Source organism: Bufo bufo, chromosome 5 (assembly GCF_905171765.1).
Source record: "Bufo bufo chromosome 5, aBufBuf1.1, whole genome shotgun sequence".
NCBI classification, from domain to species: Eukaryota; Metazoa; Chordata; class Amphibia; order Anura; family Bufonidae; genus Bufo; species Bufo bufo.
Window position 1 is genome coordinate 258,353,921 of NC_053393.1, and position 17,453 is coordinate 258,371,373.

Consider the following 17,453-nt stretch of genomic DNA (forward strand, 5'->3'; position numbering starts at 1 on the left):
AACCTTGCCCAATGGAAAACCCGCAGGTGGAGTAAATTACAGGACTTTCTAAAAAGAAGAACAACAGAAAAAGGTACAGAGGATGTTTAGTGATGAAGCCTCCAAGTCTTCTTCTCAGCCGCCTGCTGAAGACAGCACACCTGATATGACTCTATCAGAACCAGCACCGAATCTGGAGATCTTTGCTATGAAAGACCAAGGGTCCGTCCTTTATTGCTGTCCAGAAAACCTGTTACCTACAAGGAAAAAGCTAAGGCTTACAGAAGATTTTCCAGAGAAAGGTGATCCTGCAATTCCAAGTTCTGCCACAGAAAACCACCAGGAGATTGCAGATAAAGCTTCTGCAGGAATTACAGCTGCTGAGAGCATACAGCTTAAAGAAGAACTTTTGCATCCTCAAATATGGGATCCAGGAGAAAGATTTCCCGACTTTCCTGTGAGGAAAACTACCCACTGTAGCAATTACCCACTACCTTGCGTGAATTATAATTTAACTTTGTTGCTCATTGGATTACAAGTGACTTTTGTTTGTTTTCAGAGGATTACAAGTGATTTATGGAGTTTTTGTTCCTGTCCACAGTCAAGCACTTCAAGGAAAAAGCCTCAAGCCATATTTGAGCGTATTATTGCATTGATATTCGCATAATGTTTTTGCACTAACTTCATTTTAAATTTACAGGTTATGCAACATTTAAGATAACCTGCCTATTGTGTGTATTCTCTCCTAGGTGCCGCAATGTGAAATTTATGCACTTATTGTGATGTTTGCACTTAACCATTGCACTTAACTTAAAATGTAGCAACTTCCTTTTGTATGCCTTAACTTGACAGCTCTTGTTCTCCCCCCCTTTTATACGGACTGCCTTCATACGGACGCTGAAAACTAATGGCCTACACCCGGTGTTATATACCCATAGGTACCCAGGATAGGACCAAGTGGTAAGTCCTGGCAGATCCAGTTACTACACAGGTACCCCCGCTGCTTCGGGAATCGTTAGAAGTCATAGACAGCTCCTTCCCGCTTGTTTCATGTTCAGGATTGTTCCCATCCTGAGGTGTCTTATTTCCAGGAGATCCATGGGATCGTACTGCCCTCCTCCTGTGACATTGCCAGAAGTATACGGAGACGATAAATACCTCCCCTTCTGAGACTTTTGCCTAAGGTAAGGAGCATCAAGCCTTAGAGCCACAATTTAGCTACCCCATAGTCACCATAGTGATCGTGCTTTAAGCCAAATTTCTCAGTGTAACGGGGTGCCGAAGGCACACTCGGTCTCCCATCAGCCGCAGACCTGCTGCTTAGCTTCGGGAGTGAGGATCTGTGTTTGACCTCGTTCCCAGGGCGGCTTTGCTAGCTGGGAGGCTCCCTGCTCCTAGGTCTGCCTTGAGCGCCGAGCTGATAACTCGGTGCTCGACTGGTCGGTCTATCGGTCATGTGACGCTGGCCACGTCACATGACCCTCACTCCCCACTATAAATACAGGCAGCCTGCTGGCCACAGGTTGCCTGTTAATTTAGGTTCCTGGCAGTTGTTGGATACCTGTGTACTTACCTGATCCTGTTCCCTGACGATCCTTTGCCTGCTCCTCCTGTACTGTGCATCCTTCCTGGTTTATTGACCTTGGCTTCCACCTGACTATTCTTTGCGGACTCCTTTGGTACTTCTCGACTCTCCTGGTATTTATGACCCAGGCTTTTCCTGACCTTTCTTTGCTTATCCCTCTGTACTGCGTTGTCCTCTTGGTTTTGACCCGGTCCGTTCACTATCTGTTATTTGTCTTGTCTGTCCTTCCCGCACGTATACTAAGTTAGGGACTGCCGTCCAGTTGTCCCCTGTCATCAGGACTCGTGAGGCAAGTAGGCAGGGCCAAGGGTGAGGGTGGAGCGCAGTGGTCACTATCCTCCCCCCTGTGTGTGTGTGTGTGTGTGTGTGTACGTGACCGTTACAGATTAACAGGCCCAATAACCACTGTATAATGAATCCTCTGGTGACCCTGACTGACCATGTCTCTAATTTGACGCAGATGGTGCAGGAGCTAGGGGAAAAACTCAGTTCTTTTGAGTTAGGGCAAGGTTCTTCCACTCCTCAGGCCTCCAGTCCGCATTTTGAGCCCCAGATTAAGCTCCCAGAACCCTTTTCTGGAGACCGGAAGAAGTTTCTCTCTTTTAAGGAGAGTTGCAAACTTTACTTCCGTTTGCGCCCCGTGTCCTCTGGCCCCGAGAGTCAACGCGTGGGCATTATCATTTCCCGACTACAGGGTGATCCCCAGGACTGGGCATTCTCTTTACCTGCTGGCGCCAGTTGTTTATCTTCTGTGGAGGGGTTCTTTCAGGCCCTGGGTACCCTCTATGATGAGCCAGACAGGGCTCTAGTAGCCGAGACGGCTCTAAAGGCACTGGTTCAGGGCAATCTACCTGCGGAGGATTATTGCACCCAATTCAGAAGGTGGTGTGTCCCCTCAGGATGGAACGAACCAGCCCTGAAGAGTCAGTTCAGGTCAGGTCTGTCTGATAATTTAAAGGATCTTCTGGTCAGTTATCAACTTCCAGAGACCTTAGAGGAGATGATGACCCTTATTGTCCGACTTGACCGACGGGTTAGAGAGAGACGACAGGAACAACAGTTCTCTTCCCAGATGGTGGTACAGCCAGAGGCCTATCCCAGAGACAATGCTGAGGTCTCCACCGAGGAACCCATGCAGGTTGGCATGACCCGAGGGAATCTTCGCCGCAGACGTGGAGAATGCTTTTACTGTGGAGATCCTGACCATTGGATCAACCAGTGTCCTAAGAAGGTCCTCTCTGTCAAGTTTCCTAAGGCAAGGCAACCTAAAGACCAGGTACACCCTGATTTTTCTAAATGTAAGCTTTTTGTACCCATTACGATTTCTCTGGGGGTAGATAAATGGTCGGGTAAGGCCTTTATTGATTCTGGCTCAGCGGCCAGCTTTATTGACTCTGTGTTAGCGGTTTTCTTCAGGCAGGTTTATGCTGGTATAAGATGAGGCATCAGACCTCCAACCCATGAATATTTCCCTGTGCAATAAATATCCGGTTTGCTTCTGATCAGGAGATAAATAACCACCGTGCGTCAACATAGGTTGTTAAATATCTGACATCTTTATTTCCCAGCACATATTTATAGGGTTCATTGGGGGTGGGCGCATATTGTCTCTCAAGATCCAATTGGAACAATCCTGGTAGTTCTCAGCAGGCCTTGGGAGACATGTTTGTGAAGATACAGTTGAAACTTTGTTAAACAATGCTAGTATCTGCTGTATACAATACATGACAAAAGCTTATTTTACATTGAACAGGTTTTTCTCTACATGCTAATAAGTTGAATAGGTTATCTCAGTTCGTTTCATTGTATGTGAGGTGAGATGTTAAATAGCTCCTATGTTCAGGGATGCTGCTATTGTGTCCAGCACTGGCAGGGTGTGATATGTGCTAATTCGATGTGCTGCATGCCACAAGAGATGAGGCTTGTATAATATATGTCTAATCTGTGATGTATCAAAAGTAAGATTATGAAAATCCCTTTCACTCTGAGTACGCTGTAAGATTGGGTATTCCAATGTTTGCTTTACCAACTCCTATCCATGTCATGGCTATTGATGCTACTCCTCTTATTGGTGGTACGGTGAGCTCATGTACCTCAGAGATTTCTCTAACCGTGGGTGTGTGCCACTCAGAGAGATGTTCCCTTTTAGGTCCTGGAGAACCTACCGGCTGAGGTGGTACTAGGGTTGCCTTGGCTCGACTACATAACCCCACTATAGATAGGCCCCCATCTCACAACTCCCCCTTGGACCAAAGTGTGACTCGTGCTTGTCCGTGGTACAGGCTAGGGTCTCAGTAAAGTCTGATACTTTACCCACTGTTAGGGAATATTCTGATGTATTCTCATCACCAACCCCGGAGGTTCTACCCCCCCCCCCCATAGACCTTATGATTGTACCATAGAGCTAGTAGAGGGGGCCAAGTTTCCTAAGGGGCGAATTTATAATCTTTCTAAGCCCGAACGCAAGGCCATGGAAGATTATATTAAGGAGAGCCTTGGTAAAGGGCATATTAGACCTTCTGTCTTTCCTATGGGGGCGGGGTTTTTCTTCGTTAAGAAAAAAGATGGTGGTCTTAGGCCATGTATCGATTACCGGAGATTAAATACAATCACTGTCCAGAATAGATACTCCCTCCCATTGATTCCGGATTTATTTAACCAGGTTCTGGGGGCAACCTGGTTTTCCAAGATTGACCTGAAAGGGGCATACAATCTAATCCGAATCAAGGAGGGAGACGAATGGAAGACGGCGTTCAATACTCCAGTATGACACTTTGAATATCAGGTGATGCCTTTTGGACTCAGCAATGCCCCAGCTGTGTTCCAAAACTTCATGAATGACATTCTTAGGGAGTTCTTAGGTAGATTTTTGTTATTGTCTATCTTGACGACATTTTGATATTCTTTCCTGACTTCGAATCCCATGTGTCATGTTAAACAAGTATTAGAGGTGTTGAGGGAGAATCAGCTATCCGCTAAGCAAGAGAAATGTGTCTTTGGTGTACAGGAGATTCTGTTTCTAAGGCATGTTCTGACTCCTTACGTCTTCAAGATGGATCCTGGTATGGTACTAGCAATTAAGGAATGGGTAAGACCTTCATCCTTTAAAGGCCTTACAACGGTTCTTAGGTTTCGCCAATTACTATCGTAAATTTATTATGAATTTTTCCATAATTGCTAAACCGTTGACCGACCTTACTAAGAAAGGAGCGGATTTGGAGAATTGGTCTACTGAGGCTATTTCTTCATTTGAAAAATTAAAAAAGGCATTCAGTAGCGCTCCCATTCTGATCCAGCCTGATCAGGAGAGACCTTTTATTGTGGAGGTGGATGCGTCCGAGGACGGCGCAGGAGCAGTCCTTTCACAAGGTCCTGCTAGCCTCACTAACCTGAGACCATGTGCCTTCTTCTCCAGGAAATTCTCTCCCACAGAGAGAAACTACGACATAGGAAATAGGGAGCTGCTGGCCATTAAATGGGCATTTGAGGAGTGGAGGCATTTTCTGGAGGGGGAAAGGCATTGTGTAACTGTTGTCACTGACCATAAAAACCTTATGTTTCTCGAGTCTGCTAAGAGGTTGAATCCCCGTCAAGCCAGATGGGCTCTGTTTTTTACTCGTTTTGATTTTTCCATTACGTTCAGGCCGGGAAGTAAAAATGTGATGGTGGACGCATTATCTCGAAGCTTCCATGCTTTTCAACCTACTGAGGTACCACCTGAATCCATCCTACCAGCAAAAATCTTCATAGCCAGGATATCTCGGCTCGCATTAGGTTTGAACAACATCTGGCACCGGTATTCACCCCAACAGATAAGTTGTTTGTTCCCGTACAATTTTGTCTCCAGCTGTTGGGTAAGTGTCACGATTCTGCCTTTTGTGGACATCCGGGTGTTGAGGGCACTAAGGATCTGGTTTCTAGATCTTATTGGTGGTCCACTCTAACTAGGGATGTCAAGTCCTACGTGTCAGCCTGTGAGGTTTGTGCCAGGTCTAAGACACCTAGGACTCGCCCTGCTGGTAACCTACGACCCCTACCCATTCCCAGTAGACCCTGGTCCCATATCTCGATGGACTTTATAACTGACCTACCGTCGGCGGAGGGTAAGACTGTAGTTTGGGTAGTGGTCGATAGGTTTAGCAAGATGGTCCATTTCATTCCCCTGTCTAAACTCCCGAATGTCAAAACCCTGGCGTCTATTTTTGTGAAAGAAATTGTTCGATTGCATGGTATCCCGGAAAATATTGTTTCTGACAGGGGTGTGCAGTTTGTGTCCAAATTCTGGAGGGCCTTCTGTCAAAAAAGTCTAATTTCATTGTCTTTTTCCTCTGCCTACCACCCTGAGAGTAATGGGCAGACTGAACGCCTAAATCAGTCTGTGGAACAATTCTTGAGGTTTTATGTTGCTGATGACCAGCAATTATGGGTGAAATTTCTTCCATTGGCTGAATTTGCTTTGAATAATCATGTCAATTCTTCTGCTGGGGTTTCACCTTTCTTTTGTAACCATGGTTTCCATCCCCGTTTTCATTCGGGGTCATCCGTCTCCTCCTCTAACCCTGAGGCGGATAGGCTCTCCTCTGAACTGTGCACAGTTTGGGCCCGGGTTCAATCGAACTTAGAAAAGGCTCAAAGTTCTCAGAAACTCAAGGCCGATAGGAGACGTTCAAGGGGGGTGAATTTTCAGGTTGGGGATAAGGTATGGTTGTCCTCCAAGAATCTCTCTCTTAAGGTAGATTCTAAAAAGTTTGCTCCTCGTTTTATTGGACCATATAAGATCACGGAGGTGATTAACCCGGTATCATTTAGGTTGGAGCTGCCAGAGTCATTCCACATTCATAATGTGTTCCATAAATCTCTACTTAAAAAATATTTTGAACCGGTAGTACCATCGAAAGCCTCGCCTCTGCCGGTTCTTGTTAATGATGCTGTCGAGTATGTGGTGTCTAAAATAGTGGATGTCAGGAAGGTGCGTAATTCCTTGCAGTACCTGATTCACTGGAAGGGGTATGGACCTGAAGAGAGATCTTGGGTACCTGCCAGAGAGGTTCATGCTCCGAGACTTGTTTGAAAATTTCATTTAGAACACCTGGAAAGGCCATCGCCTGAAGTCTTGGGTCCAGTGGCCCCTCGTAAAAGGGGGGGTACTGTAACGGGGTGCCGAAGGCACACTCGGTCTCCCATCAGCCGCAGACCTGCTGCTTAGCTTCGGGAGCGAGGATCTGTGTTTGACCTCGTTCCCAGGGCGGCTTTGATAGCTGGGAGGCTCCCTGCTCCTAGGTCTGCCTTGAGCGTCGAGCTGATCACTCGGTGCTCGACTGGTCGGTCTGTCGGTCATGTGACGCTGGCCACGTCACATGACCCTCACTCCCCACTATAAATACAGGCAGCCTGCTGGCCACAGGTTGCCTGTTAATTTAGGTTCCTGGCAGTTGTTGGATACCTGAGTACTTACCTGATCCTGTTCCCTGACGATCCTTTGCCTGCTCCTCCTGTACTGTGCATCCTTCCTGGTATATTGACCTCGGCTTCCACCTGACTATTCTTTGCAGACTCCTTTGGTACTTCTCGACTCTCCTGGTATTTATGACCCAGGCTTCTCCTGACCTTTCTTTGCTTATCCCTCTGTACTGCGTTGTCCTCTTGGTTTTGACCCGGTCCGTTCACTATCCGTTATTTGTCTTGTCCGTCCTATGCCATCATAGGAGGTTTTTAAAAAGCTGTTATAGTGGGGTGACCACTACTCAGCAGCCCCCAATGTCGCCTCACTATCCGTTCTATATTTGGGCTCAACTCGTTGTCCACTATTCTCCTTACTCTAAGCATTTGGCTGAACGGTAAAGAATTTACCATCCTCCTTGGATGCCCACTAGAGAAATGTAATAATGTGTTCTTGTCAGTGGGTTTGATATTCAAATCCATATGCATTTGTTCATCCTCTATGTATATCTGAGTATCCAAAAATTGCACCCGGTCCACCGATGCCGTTAATGTAAATTGGATCTCCTGATCAATGGAGTTCAAAAATACATGAAAGTCCATCAGTGTCATGGTGCCAGTCCAAATGAGGAAAATGTCGTCTATGTATCTCCACCACGTCAAAACATGGTTGAAGTGGGGAGATACATAGACAAGACGTTCCTCAAATGACCGTACAAATTTATTTGCATAGGTGGGCGCGACGTTGGACCCCATCGCCGCGCCCACCATCTGCAAATAGAACTGTCCCTGGAACACAAAATAATTGTTCCTCAGTGACAACTCCAATAATGTCAAAATGAACTGGCGGGTTGGAGCAGGATAGTCAGAATCCCGCAACATCTCCGCTACAGCCAACAAGCCCTTTTCATGGTTAATTGAAGTATATAATGATACAATGTCAAAGGATGCCAAAATCGCCCTTTTCGGGATCTGCATCCCTCTGATCTTGTTAATGAAATCTCCAGTGTCCCTAATGTATGATTTTGCACCCATGGCGTATTCTCTCAATATTTTGTCAAGGAAGACATCAATATTTGAGAATATAGAGCTCCTTCCATGAAATTATTGGCCGCCCTGGAGGGTCTTTCAGCCTTTTATGTATTTTGGGTAATACATACATGGTTGGTGTAACCGGAGACTTCACCACCAAAAATTCTTTGAGCTGTTTGTTGATGACACCCTTTTCTTCAGCTATAGTTAACTGTACATCAATTTTTTTCGCAATCTCAAACCTGGGGTCCCTACTCAATGGTTTATCGACACCAGGTTCCCCTAATTGCCTTTGTATTTCTTTCACATATTGGGAGGTGTCCATAACCACGATTCCACAACCCTTATCCGCGGGTTTTATGGTGAGATCGGGGTTCTTGGACAAACTCTCAAAAGCAGCCATTTCCTGTTCAGTAATGTTTGGTTTCAAAAATGCATCAGATTTGGTATTCTGTCTCAACAAAACTACCGTATTTTTCGCCGTATAAGACGCACTTTTTTCCCCCCAAAAGTGGGGGGAAAATAGCAGTGCGTCTTATACGGCGAATGCTGCCGATTTTGTCGGGTTTTCAATGATACACCCGCCGCGATGCCGTGCGGCGGGTGTATCAGCTGTGAGGGAGGCGGGACTGGGGGCCGGCATCTGCTTTTAAAATGACAGCGGGGCCCGTGCAGTGACTGTGTTCTACTACACGGGCCCCGCTCACTGTATGATCCTATGTCTAATAGTTACCGTAATTGTATGTAATCAGGAGCGCTGTGTATTGCCGGTACTTACAACTAGAAGCGGTAGGTAGCAGAGAGGAGGGAGGAGGGAGAAGGCAGGCCGGGAGGACGGGCGCTGGCAGCGTGAGTCATACGTCATGCGTCCACGCCGCCTGCTTCATTCATTCATAAAGTGGGCGGCGCAGCCGCATGACGTATGACTCACGCTGCCAGCTTCCGTCCTCCCGGCCTGCCTCCTCCCTCCTCTCTGCTACCTACCGCTTCTAGTTGTAAGTACCGGCAATACACAGCGCTCCTGATTACATACAATTACAATTACGGTAACTATTAGACATAGGATCATACAGTGAGCGGGGCCCGTGTAGTAGAACACAGTCACTGCACGGGCCCCGCTGTCATTATAAAAGCAGATGCCGGCCCCCAGCGTGTATTGAGGGTCATTCACTACAGGGACACTTATGGAGGGGATCTGTGGATGACACATAGCATAAGATGCTATATATGTGTCATCCACAGATCCCCCCCCATAACTGTCATACACAGATCCTCATAACAGTGTCACCCAGAGATCCCCCATAAGTGTCACCCAGAGATCCCCCATAAGTGTCACCCAGAGATCCCCCATAAGTGTCACCCAGAGATCCCCCATAAGTGTCACCCAGAGATCCCCCATAAGTGTCACCCAGAGATCCCCCATAAGTGTCACCCAGAGATCCCCCATAAGTGTCACCCAGAGATCCCCCATAAGTGTCACCCAGAGATCCCCCATAAGTGTCACCCAGAGATCCCCCATAAGTGTCACCCAGAGATCCCCCATAAGTGTCACCCAGAGATCCCCCATAAGTGTCACCCACAGATCCCCCATAAGTGTCACCCAGAGATCCCCCATAAGTGTCACCCAGAGATCCCCCATAAGTGTCACCCAGAGATCCCCCATAAGTGTCACCCACAGATCCCCCATAAGTGTCACCCACAGATCCCCCATAAGTGTCACCCACAGATCCCCCATAAGTGTCACCCACAGATCCCCCATAAGTGTCACCCACAGATCCCCCATAAGTGTCACCCACAGATCCCCCATAAGTGTCACCCACAGATCCCCCATAAGTGTCACCCACAGATCCCCCATAAGTGTCACCCACAGATCCCCCATAAGTGTCACCCACAGATCCCCCATAAGTGTCACCCACAGATCCCCCATAAGTGTCACCCACAGATCCCCCATAAGTGTCACCCACAGATCCCCCATAAGTGTCACCCACAGATCCCCCATAAGTGTCACCCACAGATCCCCCATAAGTGTCACCCACAGATCCCCCATAAGTGTCACCCACAGATCCCCCATAACAGTGCGCCATCCACAGATCCCCCATAAGTGTCACCCACAGATCCCCCATAACAGTGCGCCATCCACAGATCCCCCATAACAGTGCCATCCACAGACCACAATTAGTTCAAAACCCACCAAAAGCACACCTTTTGGTTCAAAATATTTTTTTTTCTTATTTTCCTCCTCAAAAACCTAGGTGCGTCTTATAGGCCGGTGCGTCTTATAGGGCGAAAAATACGGTAGATCTCTTTTAACTGCTTCAATAAAACACTCTAGAGCATGTGAGTTCACAATGGGAAAAAAGTCACTTTTTAAATGCAGACCAAATTGTTTCAAGGTTAACCCAATATCTGATGTAGTAACCTCATTAGCAATCCTGGTCTCAGAGGAACCAGAGTCGAACCACACCCTCAGTCTAAGATTCCTGAAGAGGCGGTTCAAGTCCAGTTCCAACTGAAACCAATCAGGCTTAGCCTGTGGACAAAAGGACAGTCCTTTATTCAGTACCTTCAATTCATGCTCAGTCAATGTACAGGATGAAATATTTACCACTTCATTCGTTTCTACTTCTTCTTTATCATGTTCATCTGTCTGGAGTAAATTTTATATATATATATATATATATATATATATATATAATGAAAAAAGAAATGTGGGCAGCACCACTGTCAAAGTAGTACAAACGGAGTGCCAGCGGCTGAGTAGGCGATCCACCTCCAAATAATGTAGAAAAAATGAAATCCGCAGCACATCCAAGTCGTGAAGAAGTAAAAAGAAGCTTTATTCACCAAGCATGCAACGTTTCAATCCTCTCAATGGGATTTTTCTCAAGCAGTCACTGCTTGAGAAAAATCCCATTGAGAGGATTGAAACGTCGCATGCTTGGTGAATAAAGCTTCTTTTTACTTCTTCACGACTTGGATGTGCTGCGGATTTCATTTTATTTATATATATATATATATATTGTATGTATTTTTTTTTTTTCGATTTGTACCTTTGTTTCCAGATATACACTCACCTAAAGAATTATTAGGAACACCTGTTCTATTTCTCATGACGGGGGTATTGATTATATTTCGCTCGCCCCTACTACAACTACCTGCTCTCACCTGTTCAGCCCACCCATTATACCAATACACCCAACCATCCCAAAAAGACTCGGACACCTGTTGGAATGTATTGGCCACAGCAGCCGTTTATTAATATAAATACAAACATAACATAAACCATAAAATTCCCAACAATGAATCCTCCTAACGGGGGAGGTCCTTGAAGCCCCAAAAACCCCACAGCTGCCGACCCGGGGTGAGCCATTTTGCCTCCAGCCGTTACCCCCAGCTCAGAAGCACCACAGAATGGCCCCCCCCTCAATCCACCTCAACAGCTCGGCCACCATGGGAGTCCATCCCCAACCGTGGGGGCCCTCCCAATGTCCTCCAGTTCCACCGTAACCAACTCCAAGGACCCCCCACCGCCACCAACGCACAGATTTGACTCCTCAACTCTGTGCGTTCCTCCACATACTCAGGGCCACCTCAATACCCTCCTGCAGCGCCAGGCTCCACATATCCACTCCTACTGCATTCAGGTGCACCCCGTCCGCTCTCCAGAAGGATCCAACCCCGCTCTCCAAGTCCTTATGCCTGACCACCACTGCCCCATTCCGTGCCATAAACCGCCCAATCGCCCGATTAACTTTAACCCGAGCCTTATTTACCGCCTCCAACGACCTCGCCTCACTCCATACTCGCCTCGGTACTATGTCTGACCATACAGTCACCAACCCAGGGAACAATGACTACAACCGCAACATGTCCCATTTGATATCTTTCACCAGCTCCCTGATAGGACTCGCAGCCAAATCATTTCCACCCGCGTGGATCACCAACACATCAGGCGCCCTATCCATCCGTACAAAACGATGCACCTCAGGCAGCACCCCTCTCCAAATCATGCCCCTGCGCCCTATCCATCTTACCACCACCGACGCTCTATCGAAACCTAGTTGCTGACCGTCCGGCCGAACTGCTGCTCGAACGGCCCCCCAGAAAACATATGAGTGTCCCAAAATCCACACCAGGGCGGGTGCTGCACCTGAAACGAGAAAAATAATGCAAGAACAACACAGCCAACGTAAAGCAAAATATCATCCACCTTTTTTTTTTTTTTTTTTTTACAAACGATTCAAACGAACATATGACCTAAAACGCGTAGATTCCCGTCGTCCTATGCATTTTATGACCTCATCCCCCAAACCTAGCCTTGCCGCTTCAGTTGCTGCACCAATCCTAAACGAGTGACTGGAGTACCCCTCCCGATCCATCCCCAACCCTTGCAAACATTTAGAAAACACTGCCGAAAATTGAAAACGGGACAAATAGGATCCATCCGTGTGAATTAACAGTGGACCTAGACCCACCTCCACCCGTGAACCATATTCCCAAAGACAGCTGACCGGACACATATCCCAATCCGCCACCGCAAACACCACCCTACGACCCCGACCCTCCACATCGGTCTTTGATCTACGGATAACGAACTCCACCCTATCCGGAAACAAATCCACATCATCCCTCATCAACCCCCCCCCCCCATTCTATACACCGACGGGCAAACTAGTTGGCCCAAACGAAGCGCCCCAAAAACGCCAGCGAAAAAGCCAATCTAAACAAATGGACCTCCCCCTCTGAATTACACCCCCCCCCTCAACTGACCCCCCAACTCCAACAATAGCGCAAACAATACCGGCCTCCTGGTATCCACCCCCGATCGCAGCCTACGCCATCCTTTTAACGCCTGCACCACCAGAAACGACTTAGTAAAATCAAACATCCGTCTCATTTTAAAACCGAAAGCCAGCCCGGCCATACAACCATTAATTTTACTAACTGACCATCCCTCTTCCTTACAGTGACCCAGAAACATCAACAACGCTACCTCAAAATCCTCCGTCTTCGCACCCAGATCCACACACCAAGCCTCCCAATGATCCCAAGCTCTGACATACATAGCCCACGTACCGGGCGCCAACGACGCTTGAATGAGCCCATTCACGGTTCTTCCAGCAGATCCCACAGGCAAGCCGGACAAGGTAGGCCCGTAGCTTCCGCGTCCGGAGCCAACTGACGAAAACCATCCCACTGTGAACGAGAGAGGGTGTCAGCAATACAGTTCTCCACCCCCGGGACATGCACTGCCACCACCCAGGCATTAAGCGACAAGCACTCCAACACCAACCGCTGAAGAAGCCGTACCACTAACGGCGAAGATGCCGACAAACCATTTATCACCTGCACCACCCCCATGTTATCACAGTGAAAACGAATCTTCCTATTCCGAAAACTGTCCCCTCACAACAACACCGCCACCACAATTGGGAAGAGCTCCAATAATGCCAAATCTCTAACCCAGCCACGCTCAAACCACCCTACCAGCCACTGCCCAGCACACCATTGGCCACCACAAAATGCACCAAAACCGGAACCACCCGCCGCATCCGTAAACAGCTCAAAGTCAAACGAGTCCATCACCTCCCCCATAAATAACGAGCGACCATTATACTTCTCCAGAAATGACATCCACACCTTTTTAAGTCCGCCCGCAATTCCTTCCCCAGCCAAATGTAGTGACGAGGAGAAACCACCCCCGCGGGCGCCCTAGCCAGTCGTCTGCAAAAAACCCTTCCCATAGGCATGACCCGGCAAGCGAAATTGAGTTTCCCTAACAGTGATTGAAGCTCCCATAGCTGCAACTTCTTCTTTCTCTGGGCATTCACCAAATTTCCTTTTAAATCCTCTAATTTATCTACTGGCAGTCTACACTCCATCTTTTCGGAATCAATCACAATCCCCAAGAAACTCAATACCGTTACCGGACCCACAGTTTTTTCCGCCGCCAATGGAACCCCAAACCAATCAAAAAGCGAACGTAACGTTTCCAGCAACAAGGAGCACACCCGCGGGGGCCGATACACAAAAAATCATTCAGGTAGTGAATCAGAGATGCACAACCTGATGAGTCTATCACAGCCCATTCCAGAAACTAACTGAACGTTTCGAAGTAGGCGCATGACAAAGAACACCCCATGGGCAAGCACCGGTCCACAAAGAAACCCCCTCCCAAAAACAGCCTAACAAATGGTGACAATCCGGATGCACCGGCAGTAACCTAAACGCCTCTTTAATATCCGTCTTAGCTAAGAGTGCCCCCGCCCCAAAACGCTTCACCCACGCGACCGCTGCATCAAATGACGTATATACCACCGAACAAAGTGCGGGGTCAATACCATCATTGACCGAAGAACCCTTTGGAAAAGACAGGTGATGAATAAGCCGAAACTTATTCACCTCCTTCTTAGGGACCACTCCCAGCGGTGACACTCGCAAATCAGCAAAAGGCGGCTCCTGAAACGGGCCCGCCATCCGACCCAACAACACTTCCTTATTTAGTTTATCGGTCACCACCTCCGGATGCTCCCTGGCCGAACGCAAATTCTTTTTTAACAACACTGCCCCCCCTGGTACGACCAGAATCCTAAAACCCACCCCAAACCCTGCCTCAAGCAATATCGCCGCGACCCTATCCGGATACCTAGCGAGAAAAGGCACCATCCTTTCCAGTCTGACCGGCGTCGCCCCCTTTGCTATTGGCGTCCCCTTTCTGCTTCCCGCCCCTAAAGCATCTTGCCGCTCCATGGTTCCCCCCACAACCTGAGCATTCGTGTTTAAATTTACATTTAACCCCGAATCTACAGTTTCCTTCATTAAAGGCAAAGCACAAGCCTCTTGCTGAGGCTGTCACCATGCTGGAAGACCCCCCGCTCCCCCTTTCCCCCCGAAAGGGCTGCCCAGATCTAACCGGCGCCGTCACTTTCAGCCATAAGGCAATATCCTTGTGATCCCACCTCATTTCTGGACGCACCGCTTTCCTCTGCCGGAATTGTTCATCGTAACGCAACCAGGCAACCCCCCTGTAAACCCTATACGCTTTGCCTATAGCATCGAGATAACAAAACAGCGCCGAACAATTCTCCGGCGCCCTCTCCCCAATCACACTCGCCAAAATTGCGAACGCCTGCAACCAATTGGCAAACGTCCGCGGTATCAACCTGAACCGTCATTTTTTTCCTCCTCCTCTTTCTTACCCTCGTCCTTTCTCGTCCTATCTAGATTAAACCTCTCCAGGGGGAGGCAAAGAAAAAATCTCTACATACTCCCCCTTCCAAATCCGCTCCCGCACCTCCGCCTTCAAATGAGCCCCCAAAGGCCCCTCGAAACAAACATACACCTCTCCCTTTGCCTTATCGTCCACCCGCACTGTCTCCTCCTCCGCCTCAGCCCCCGCCTGCGTCTGCACTGACACCCCCACTCCCAGTAATGCCCGCTGAGGCTCACCCCCCAACCCGAAACCTCCCGATGGACCCTGTACTCCCCAAGCCTGTAAAGGGGATCCCCCCGCCACCCCCCAACTGGCCATCAATCCCGCCAAACCCCCCAACAATTGCCCTAAACCCCTGCTGACATCCGCCTGCGGCCCACTACACCCCCAGCCCCCATGCTCTGCACTACCTGAGCTAACGGTCCCCAAGTAATCTCACCTGGCTGCCTGGGTGCTGTGTCCCCATCAGCCGCGATTCCTGACTCCAGACGAACTATCCCTTGAGGAAGATCTTCGGATCCCGCAGCCAATCCATCTTCATACTGTCCCCTGGAAAAGCTGGGACCAGGGACGATGCGTCTCTCCACGACCGGATCCTGAGGGGCAGAGCTCTCCTCTTCACTCTGCGTCCAGGCAGAGCTGGGGCCAGCAGCAAGGCAGCACTCTCTAGGACAATCCGGATCCATCCTGCTGCATCTTCTCCCTTCTTCCTGTCCCCTGGCCAGCCTCAGACCAGGGACGCTAGGGTTAACTGAGGCACTGTGGGCGGAGCTACTGTGGGCGGAGCTACCCCTCACACACCGATCGGAGGGCCTGCTGCTCGTTTCTCCTTCCATTGCAGCAGCCCCGTATTGCAGCCTGTTCCTCCCACGCCGGGTGGTCACCCCCCTGCCAGGAGTTAGGGAGGCCTCCGCCGTACCAGGTCCCGAACCCCCGCCGCTGCCGCTGGATGAAGGAGATGGCCGGGCCCGGCCACCCCTGGGGCTCCGCCTACCAATCGTATTCCTTCCACGTCGGGGCCTTTAAGCAGCTGGCACCGGAGGCGCCCGACGTGAAGGGTCCTGTGAAGGGCTCCGGACACGGCGCTGAGCCCGAGGGGGGGATGAGGATGGGCTAAAGCGCGCCGGCGGCCGTGTTAAAGGTGGCTGAGGCAGGACAGGAGCCTCAGCCTCCCCCCTCAGTAACAACCGAACCTGCTCCTGGGCCCATGCAGATCCGTTGACCGCTGCCTCCGCCCGCAACTCCTGAATCGCCGCTTCCAACTGCTCCATCACCGCAACAGGTCTGGTCAGCTTTCTCAGGTAACCAAAATGGCTACCGTCTTCTTCCCCCCTACTCTATTTAACCCCTACGCCCCTCCCCTCCTGCTTAAACCCACCAATACGACCCTCCTGCATCCACCCCACCCCCTGCTACCTCAATCCTATCTCCCTGGGGCTCCCTAACCAAACCCCCCGTCATGTGGGCCTACCCTTAGGGGCCCCCTTTTCTCCCCCCTTCCAGTCTGGCCATTTCCTTAATGCAATTATCTAGTCAACCAATCACATGGCAGTTGCTTCAATGCATTTAGGGGTGTGATCCTGGTCAAGACAATCTCCTGAACTCCAAACTGAATGTCAGAATGGGAAAGAAAGGTGATTAAAGCAATTTTGAGCGTGGCATGGTTGTTGGTGCCAGACGGGCCGGTCTGAGTATTTCACAATGTGCTCAGTTACTGGGATTTTCACGCACAACCATTTCTAGGGTTTACAAAGAATGGTGTGAAAAGGGAAAAACATCCAGTATGCGGCAGTCCTGTGGGCAAAAATGCCTTGTGGATGCTAGAGGTCAGAGGAGAATGGGCCGACTGATTCAAGCTGATAGAAGAGCAACGTTGACTGAAATAACCACTCGTTACAACCGAGGTATGCAGCAAAGCATTTGTGAAGCCACAACATGCACAACCTTGAGGCGGATGGGCTACAACAGCAGAAGACCCCACCGGGTACCACTCATCTCCACTACAAATAGGAAAAAGAGGCTACAATTTGCACGAGCTCACCAAAATTGGACTGTTGAAGACTGGAAAAATGTTGCCTGGTCTGATGAGTCTCGATTTCTGTTGAGACATTCAAATGGTAGAGTCCGAATTTGGCGTAAACAGAATGAGAACATGTATCCATCCTCTGATGGCTACTTCCAGCAGGATAATGCACCATGTCACAA